This window comes from Callithrix jacchus, chromosome 9 (genome assembly GCF_049354715.1).
Source record: "Callithrix jacchus isolate 240 chromosome 9, calJac240_pri, whole genome shotgun sequence".
Taxonomy (NCBI): domain Eukaryota; kingdom Metazoa; phylum Chordata; class Mammalia; order Primates; family Cebidae; genus Callithrix; species Callithrix jacchus.
In genome coordinates this window covers 22,734,491-22,742,886 of record NC_133510.1, presented here as the reverse complement: position 1 = coordinate 22,742,886, position 8,396 = coordinate 22,734,491, and the positions used below count along the sequence as shown (strand labels likewise).

Below are 8,396 nucleotides of genomic sequence, written 5' to 3'. Positions count from 1 at the left end.
CATCACGGGCTAATTATTTACTCTTTGTCCTGCCTGTAACAACAAAATCAGCTTTAATCCTGAGTTGGCTATTCAGTACCTTTGGGACCTTGAGACTTGTATGAGACCCTCATACTCATACGAGATTGTTCTTACAGTCCCGTACATAAGAAAAGAGTAACGTATTTATTATGCAGTTAAATGAAAAAGGCTTTGTGCCTTGCTTTTTTTTTTTTTTTTTGAGACTAAGTCTTGCTCTGTCACTCAGGCTAGAGTACAGTCATGGGATCCTGACTGCCCCCTCTGGGTTCCAGCGATTGTCCTGCCTCTGCCTCTGGGTAGCTGGGATTATAGGCGCATGCCACCGTGCCCGACTAATTTTTGTATTTTTATTTTATTTATTTATTTTGAGACGGAGTTTCGTCCTTGTTTACCCAGGCTGGAGTGCAATGGCGTGATCTCGGCTTACCGCAACCTCCGCCTCCTGGGTTCAGGCAATTCTCCTGCCTCAGCCTCCTGAGTAGCTGGGATTACAGGCACGCGCCACCATGCCCAGCTAATTTTTTATATTTTTAGTAGAGACGGGGTTTCACCATGTTGACCAGGATGGTCTCGATCTGTTGATCTCGTGATCCACCCGCCTCGGCCTCCCAAAGTGCTGGGATTACAGGCTTGAGCCACCGTGCCCGGCCTTATTTATTTTTATTTTTTTTGAGACGGAGTTTCGTTTTGTTGCTCAGGCTGGAGTACAATGGCGCGATCATGGGTTGACGGCAACCTCTGCCTCCCGGGTTCAAGAGATTCTCCTGCCTCAGCCTCCCGAGTAACTGGGATTACATACATGCGCCACCACGCCCGGCTACTTTTATATTTTTAGTAGAGACAGGTTTTCACCGCGTTGGTCAGGCTGGTCTCAAACTCCGGACCACAGGCGATCCACCCACCTCAGCCTCCCAAAGTACTGGGATTACAGGATCAGCCACCACGCCCAACTCTTTTTTTATTTTTTGAGACGGAGCCTCGACTCTGATGGCCAGTCTGGAGTGCAGTGCCATGACCTCGACTCACTGCAACCTCCACCTCCCAGGTTCAAACCATTCTACGGTATAGCTGGGACAACAGGTGCAGGCCACCACACCAGGCTAATTTTTCTATTTCTAGTAGAGACGGGGTTTCACCATGTTGGCCAGGTTGCTCTTGAACTCCTGACCTCAGGTGATCTGCCCGCCTCAGCCTCTCACAATGCTGGGATTACAGGCATGAGCCGTACCTGACCCTTTGTCTTCTTCTCTCTCTCTCTCTCTCTTCTCTCTCTCTCTCTCTCTCTCTTCTCTCTCTCTCTCTCTCTCTCTCTCTCTCCTCTCTCCTCTCTCTCTCTCTCTCTCTCTCTCTCGTCTGTCTCTTTCTTTTTTTCAGAGTCGGGGTCTCACTATGTTTCCCAGGCTGGGCTCAAACTCCTGCCTCAGCCTCTCAAGTAGGCTGCAAACCCAGCCTCTCAAGGATGCAAACCTCCATACCTGGTTCAATATTTGACCTTTTGATTTTAATCAAAATGTGGGTGGGGGCCAGGCACAGTGGCTCATGCCTGGGATATCCAGCACTTTAGGAGGCCGAGGCAGGTAGATTGCTTGAGACCAGGAGTTCGAGACCAGCCTGTCCAACATGGTAAAACCCCATCTCTACTAAAAATACAAAAATTAGCTGGGTGTGGTGGCATGTGCCTGTAATCCCAGCTTCTTGAGAGGTTTAGGCATGAGAATGGGTGACAAGGCAAGACTGTTTCTAAAAAAAAAAAAAAAAAAAAAAAAAAGTGGGTAGGAGTGAAATGATATCTCATTGTGGTTTTGATTTGCATTTTCTTGATGGCTAATGATGTTGAACCTATTATCATGTGCTTATTGGTCACTCTGGTGAAATGTCTATTCAAATTCTTGCCTGTTGTAGTTGGATTGTTGGGTTGAGTTATTTATTTATTTTTAAAAAACTGGGTTTCACCATGTTGGTCAGGCAGGTCTTGAATTCCTGACCTCAGGTGATCCTCCCACCTTGGCCTCCAAAGTGCTTGGATTACAGGCATGAGCCACCCTGCCCGGCCTACTTATTTATTATTTGTGAGACAGTCTTGCTCTGTGGCACAGGCTGTAGCACAGTGGCAGGATCTTGGCTCAGTGCAACCTCTGCCTCCCAGGTTCAAGTGATTCTACTGCCTCAGCCTCCCAAGTGGCTGGGATTACAGGTGCCTGCCACCATGTCCAGCTAATTTTTTTATTTCTTTTTTTTTTTTTTTTGAGACGGAGTTTTGCTCCTGTTGCCCAGGCTGGAGTGCAATGGCACCATCTCGGCTCACCACAACCTCTGCCTCCTGGGTTCAGGCAATTCTCCTGCCTCAGCCTCCTGAGTAGCTGGGATTACAGGCATGCGCCACCATGCCCAGCTAATTTTTGTATTTTTTGTAGAGATGGGATTTCACCATGGGGGTCAGGCTGGTCCTCGAACTCCTGATCTTAGGATCCGTCCGCTTTGGCCTCCCAAAATGCTGGGATTACAGGCGTGAGCCACTGATTCCCGCCCAAAATAATTGTTAATCTCCTTTCTTTTTCTTTCCTTTCTTTTGAGTTTTGCTCTATTTGCCCAAGCGGTAGTGCAATGCTCATTGCAACTTCCACCTCCCTGGTTCAAGCGATTCTCCTGCCTCAGCCTCCAGAGTTGCTGGGACTACAGGCACATACCACCATGCATGGCTAATTTTTGTGTTTTTAGTAGAGATGGGGTTTCACCATGTTGGCCAGGGTGATCTTGAACTCCTGATCTCCACTGATCCACCCGCCTCAGCCTCCCAAAGTGCTGGGATTACCAGCATGAGCCACTGCACCCAGCCTGTTTATCCATTTATTGGTGGATGGATGAGTTGTTTCCAATTATTGTGAAGAATTTTTCAATGAACACTTTTGTGTGGTCTTACGTGTATTAGTGTTCTCTAGAGGGACAGAACTAGATAGGTAGAATAGATGTATGTATAAAGGGGAGTTTATTTTTTTATTTATTTTTATTTTTAAATTATTTTTGAGACGGAGTCTGGCTCTGTTGCCCAGGCTGGAGTACAGTGCAACTCTTCCTTCACGGGTTGAAGAGATTTTCCTGCCTCAGCCTCCGAAATAGCTGGGATCCTGGCTAATTTTTTGTAGTGTTAGTAGAGACAGGGTTTCACCGTGTTAGCCAGGATGGTCTCGATCTCCTGACCTCATAATCCATGCACCTGGGCCTCCCAAAGTGCTGCGATTACAGGCATGAGCCACCGCGACCGACTTAAGGGGGAGTTTAATTAAGGAGTGTTGACTCGCAGGGTCACAGGGTAAGATCCCACAACGGGCAGTCTGCAAGCTGAGAAGCAAAGAAGCCAGTCTGAGTCCCAAAGCTAAAGAACTTGGATTCCGCTTTCCAACTTGGACCGGGCAGAATGGCTCCCGCAATGAAGGGCAGCGAGAAGAAAAAGCTGTTCTGCCATCAGTGAAGTGCTGACCCGAGAATACATCAACATTCATAAGGGCATCCATGGAGTGGGCCTCAAGAAGTGTGCCCCTCAGGCCCCTCGGGCACGCAAAGAGATTTGGAAATTCGCCATGAAGGAGATGGGAACGCCGGATGTGCACATTGATACCAGGCTCGACAAAGCTGTCTGGGCCAAAGGAATAAGGAACGTTCCACACAGAATCCGTGTGTGGTTGTCCAGAAAACGTAATGAAGATGAAGATTCACCAAATAAGCTCTATACGTTGTACTTTGGTTACCTATATACCAGTTACCACTTTCAAAAATTTATAGTCAATGTGGATTAGAATTAATCTCTGATTAGTCAAATACATCAAATAAAGTTATAAATTGCCTTCAAAAAAAAAAAAAAAAAAGAACTTGGATTCCAATGTTCCAGGGCAGGAAGCATCCAGCATGGGACAAAGTCTAGTCTTCACATTCTTTTGTCTGCTTTTATTTTTTATTTATTTATTTTTATTTTTATTTGTTTGTTTTTTTGAGACGGAGTTTCGCTCTTATTACTCAGGCTGGAGTGCAATGGCGCGATCTCGGCTCACCGCAACCTCCGCCTCCTGGGTTCAGGCAATTCTCCTGCCTCAGCCTCCTGAGTAGCTGGGATTACAGGCACGCGCCACCATGCCCAGCTAATTTTTTATATTTTTAGTAGAGACGGGGTTTCACCATGTTGACCAGGATGGTCTCGATCTGTTGATCTCGTGATCCACCCGCCTCGGCCTCCCAAAGTGCTGGGATTACAGGCTTGAGCCACCGTGCCCGGCCTTATTTATTTTTATTTTTTTTGAGACGGAGTTTCGTTTCGTTGCTCAGGCTGGAGTACAATGGCGCGATCATGGGTTGACGGCAACCTCTGCCTCCCGGGTTCAAGAGATTCTCCTGCCTCAGCCTCCCGAGTAACTGGGATTACAGACATGCGCCACCACGCCCGGCTACTTTTATATTTTTAGTAGAGACAGGTTTTCACCGCGTTGGTCAGGCTGGTCTCAAACTCCGGACCACAGGCGATCCACCCGCCTCAGCCTCCCAAAGTACTGGGATTACAGGATCAGCCACCACGCCCAACTCTTTTTTTATTTTTTATTTTTTGAGACGGAGCCTCGACTCTGATGCCCAGTCTGGAGTGCAGTGCCATGACCTCGACTCACTGCAACCTCCACCTCCCAGGTTCAAACCATTCTACGGTATAGCTGGGACAACAGGTGCAGGCCACCACACCAGGCTAATTTTTCTATTTCTAGTAGAGACGGGGTTTCACCATGTTGGCCAGGTTGCTCTTGAACTCCTGACCTCAGGTGATCTGCCCGCCTCAGCCTCTCACAATGCTGGGATTACAGGCATGAGCCGTACCTGACCCTTTGTCTTCTTCTTTCTCTCTCTCTCTCTCTCTCTTCTCTCTCTCTCTCTCTCTTCTCTCTCTTCTCTCTCTCTCTCTCTCTCTCTCTCTCTCTCTCTCTCTCTCTCTCTCTCTCTCTCCTCTCTCGTCTGTCTCTTTCTTTTTTTCAGAGTCGGGGTCTCACTATGTTTCCCAGGCTGGGCTCAAACTCCTGCCTCAGCCTCTCAAGTAGGCTGCAAACCCAGCCTCTCAAGGATGCAAACCTCCATACCTGGTTCAATATTTGACCTTTTGATTTTAATCAAAATGTGGGTGGGGGCCAGGCACAGTGGCTCATGCCTGGGATATCCAGCACTTTAGGAGGCCGAGGCAGGTAGATTGCTTGAGACCAGGAGTTCGAGACCAGCCTGTCCAACATGGTAAAACCCCATCTCTACTAAAAATACAAAAATTAGCTGGGTGTGGTGGCATGTGCCTGTAATCCCAGCTTCTTGAGAGGTTTAGGCATGAGAATGGGTGACAAGGCAAGACTGTTTCTAAAAAAAAAAAAAAAAAAAAAAAAAAAGTGGGTAGGAGTGAAATGATATCTCATTGTGGTTTTGATTTGCATTTTCTTGATGGCTAATGATGTTGAACCTATTATCATGTGCTTATTGGTCACTCTGGTGAAATGTCTATTCAAATTCTTGCCTGTTGTAGTTGGATTGTTGGGTTGAGTTATTTATTTATTTTTAAAAAACTGGGTTTCACCATGTTGGTCAGGCAGGTCTTGAATTCCTGACCTCAGGTGATCCTCCCACCTTGGCCTCCAAAGTGCTTGGATTACAGGCATGAGCCACCCTGCCCGGCCTACTTATTTATTATTTGTGAGACAGTCTTGCTCTGTGGCACAGGCTGTAGCACAGTGGCAGGATCTTGGCTCAGTGCAACCTCTGCCTCCCAGGTTCAAGTGATTCTACTGCCTCAGCCTCCCAAGTGGCTGGGATTACAGGTGCCTGCCACCATGTCCAGCTAATTTTTTTATTTCTTTTTTTTTTTTTTTTTGAGACGGAGTTTTGCTCTTGCTGCCCAGGCTGGAGTGCAATGGCACCATCTCGGCTCACCACAACCTCTGCCTCCTGGGTTCAGGCAATTCTCCTGCCTCAGCCTCCTGAGTAGCTGGGATTACAGGCACGCGCCACCATGCCCAGCTAATTTTTTGTATTTTTAGTAGAGACAGGGTTTCGCCATGTTGACCAGGATGGTCTCGATCTGTTGACCTCATGATCCACCTGCCTCGGCCTCCCAAAGTGCTGGGATTACAGGCTTGAGTCACCCGGCCCGGCCTAATTTTTGTATTTCTAGCAGAAAACAGGGTTTCACCACGTTGGCCAGGCTGATCTTGACCTCCTGATCTTGTGATCACCTTCCTTGGCCTCCCAAAGTGCTGGGATTACAGGCACGAGCCACCCACTCTGCTCCATTTCTTTATTATTTCTATTATTCAGTTATAAGAGTTCTTTATATATCCTGGGTACGTCTCTTGTCATAAACATAATTTGCAAATCTCATTTGGTGGGTTGTGTTTTTACCTTCGTGATAGTCTCCTTTGAAGAAAGAAAGTTTTAAATTTTGTAGGTCGGATTACAGAATGGTGCAACAAGTATAAAAAACAGTATAGAGGTCCTTGAAAAATTGAAAATAGAACTACCATCTGGGCCGGGCGCGGTGGCTCACACCTACAATCCCAGCACTTTGGGAGGCCAAGGTGGGTGGATCGCGAGGTCAAGAGATCAAGATCATCCTGGTTAACAAGGTGAAACCCTGTCTCTACTAAAAATACAAAAATTAGCTGGGCATGGTGGTGCACGCCTGTAGTCCCAGCTACTCGGGTGGCTGACGACTGTAATCCCAGCATTGCTTGAACCCAGGAGGCGGAGGTTGCGGTGAGCCGAGATCGTGCCATTGCACTCCAGTCTGGGTAACAACAGCGAAACTCCGTCTCAAAAAAAAAAAAAAAAAAGAACTACCATCTGGTTCCAGCAACCCCACTTCTGGACATGTAGTCAAAAGAATTGAAAACAAGCCGGGCGCAGTGGCTCATGCCTGTAATCCCAGCACTTTGGGAGGCCAAGGCGGGCGGTTCAGCTAAATTCGGGAGTTGGAGACCAGCCTGACTAACATGGAGAAGCCCCATCTCTACTAAAAAATACAAAAAATTAGCTTGGCGTGGTGGTGCATGCCTGTAATCCCAGCTATTCAGGGAGCAGAAGAATTATTCAAACCCGGGAGGCCGAGGTTGCGGTGAGCCGAGATCGCGCCATTGCACTCCAGCCTCGGCAACAAGAGCGAAACTCCGTCTCAAGAAAAAAAAAAAAAAAAAAAAAAAGAGGTCGGACGTGATCAGGTCGGCTGTGGCAGCCGGAAAACAGCCGGGCGTGTCAGTTCCTCGACCCCGGTGCCAAACTCGCCCAGCAAGGCGAGGGGCTGCGCAGGCCCATGGCCAGACCCGGCATGGAGCTGTGGCACGACCGGCTGGCGCTGGTGAAGGAAGCCTCAGTGGGCATTGGCGCGGCCGTGGCCCGGGCCCTGGTCCAGCAGGGGCTGAAGGTGGTGGGCTGCGCCCACACCGTGGGCAACATCGAGGAGCTGGCTGCTGAATGTTAAGAGTGCATGCTACCCCTGGACTTTGATCCCCTACAGATGTGACCTGTCAAATGAGGAGGACATCCTCTCCATGTTCTCGGCTATCCGTTCTCAGCACAGTGGCATAGACATCTGCATCAACAATACCGCTTGGGCCGGCCTGACTCCCTGCTCTCAGGCAGCACCAGCGGTTGGAAGAAGATGCTCAATGTGAACGCGCTGGCCCTCAGCATCTGCACGCGGGAAGCCTACCAGTCCATGAAGGAGTGAAATGTGGACCATGGGCACATCATTAACATCAATAGCATGTCTGGCCACCGAGTGGTCCCCCAGTCTGTGACCCACTTCTATAGTGCCACCAAGTATGCTGTCACTACACTGACGGAGGGACTGAGGCAAGAGCTTCGGGAGGCCCAGACCCACAACTGAGCCACATGCATCTTTCCAGGTGTTGTGGAAACACAATTTGCCTTCAGACTCCACGACAAGGACCCTGAGAAGGCAGCTGCCACCTATGAGCACATGAAATGTCTCCAACCTGAGGATGTGGCCGAGGCTGTTATCTACGTCCTCAGCACCCCCGCAAACGTCCAGATTGGAGACATCCAGATGAGGCCCACGGTGACCTAGTGACCGTGGGAGCTCTTCCTTCCCTCCCCACCCCTCATGGCTTGCCTCCTGCCTCTGGATTTCAGGTGTTGGTTTCTGGATCACTGGATACCACTTCCTGTCTACACCCCAGCCAGGGGTTAGAAAATTTGTCTGAAATTTTTATATCTGCTTGTAGAATTGCTTCTAGTGTAAATGTGAAAAATGTGCTGGGAAAAGGTGGTGTCCCTTAATTGTTTTACTTGTTAACTTGTTCTTGTTCCCCCTGGGCTCCTTGGCCTTTTTCTGCTCTCAGTCTCTT

At 48.6% G+C, this 8,396-nt stretch overlaps 1 pseudogene; it reads left to right on the top strand.

Moving 5' to 3' along the window:
• Positions 1 to 7,248: 7,248 nt before the first annotated feature.
• On the top strand, positions 7,249 to 8,139 carry LOC118144478 (dehydrogenase/reductase SDR family member 11 pseudogene; annotated as a pseudogene).
• The last annotated feature ends 257 nt before the right edge of the window (positions 8,140 to 8,396 follow it).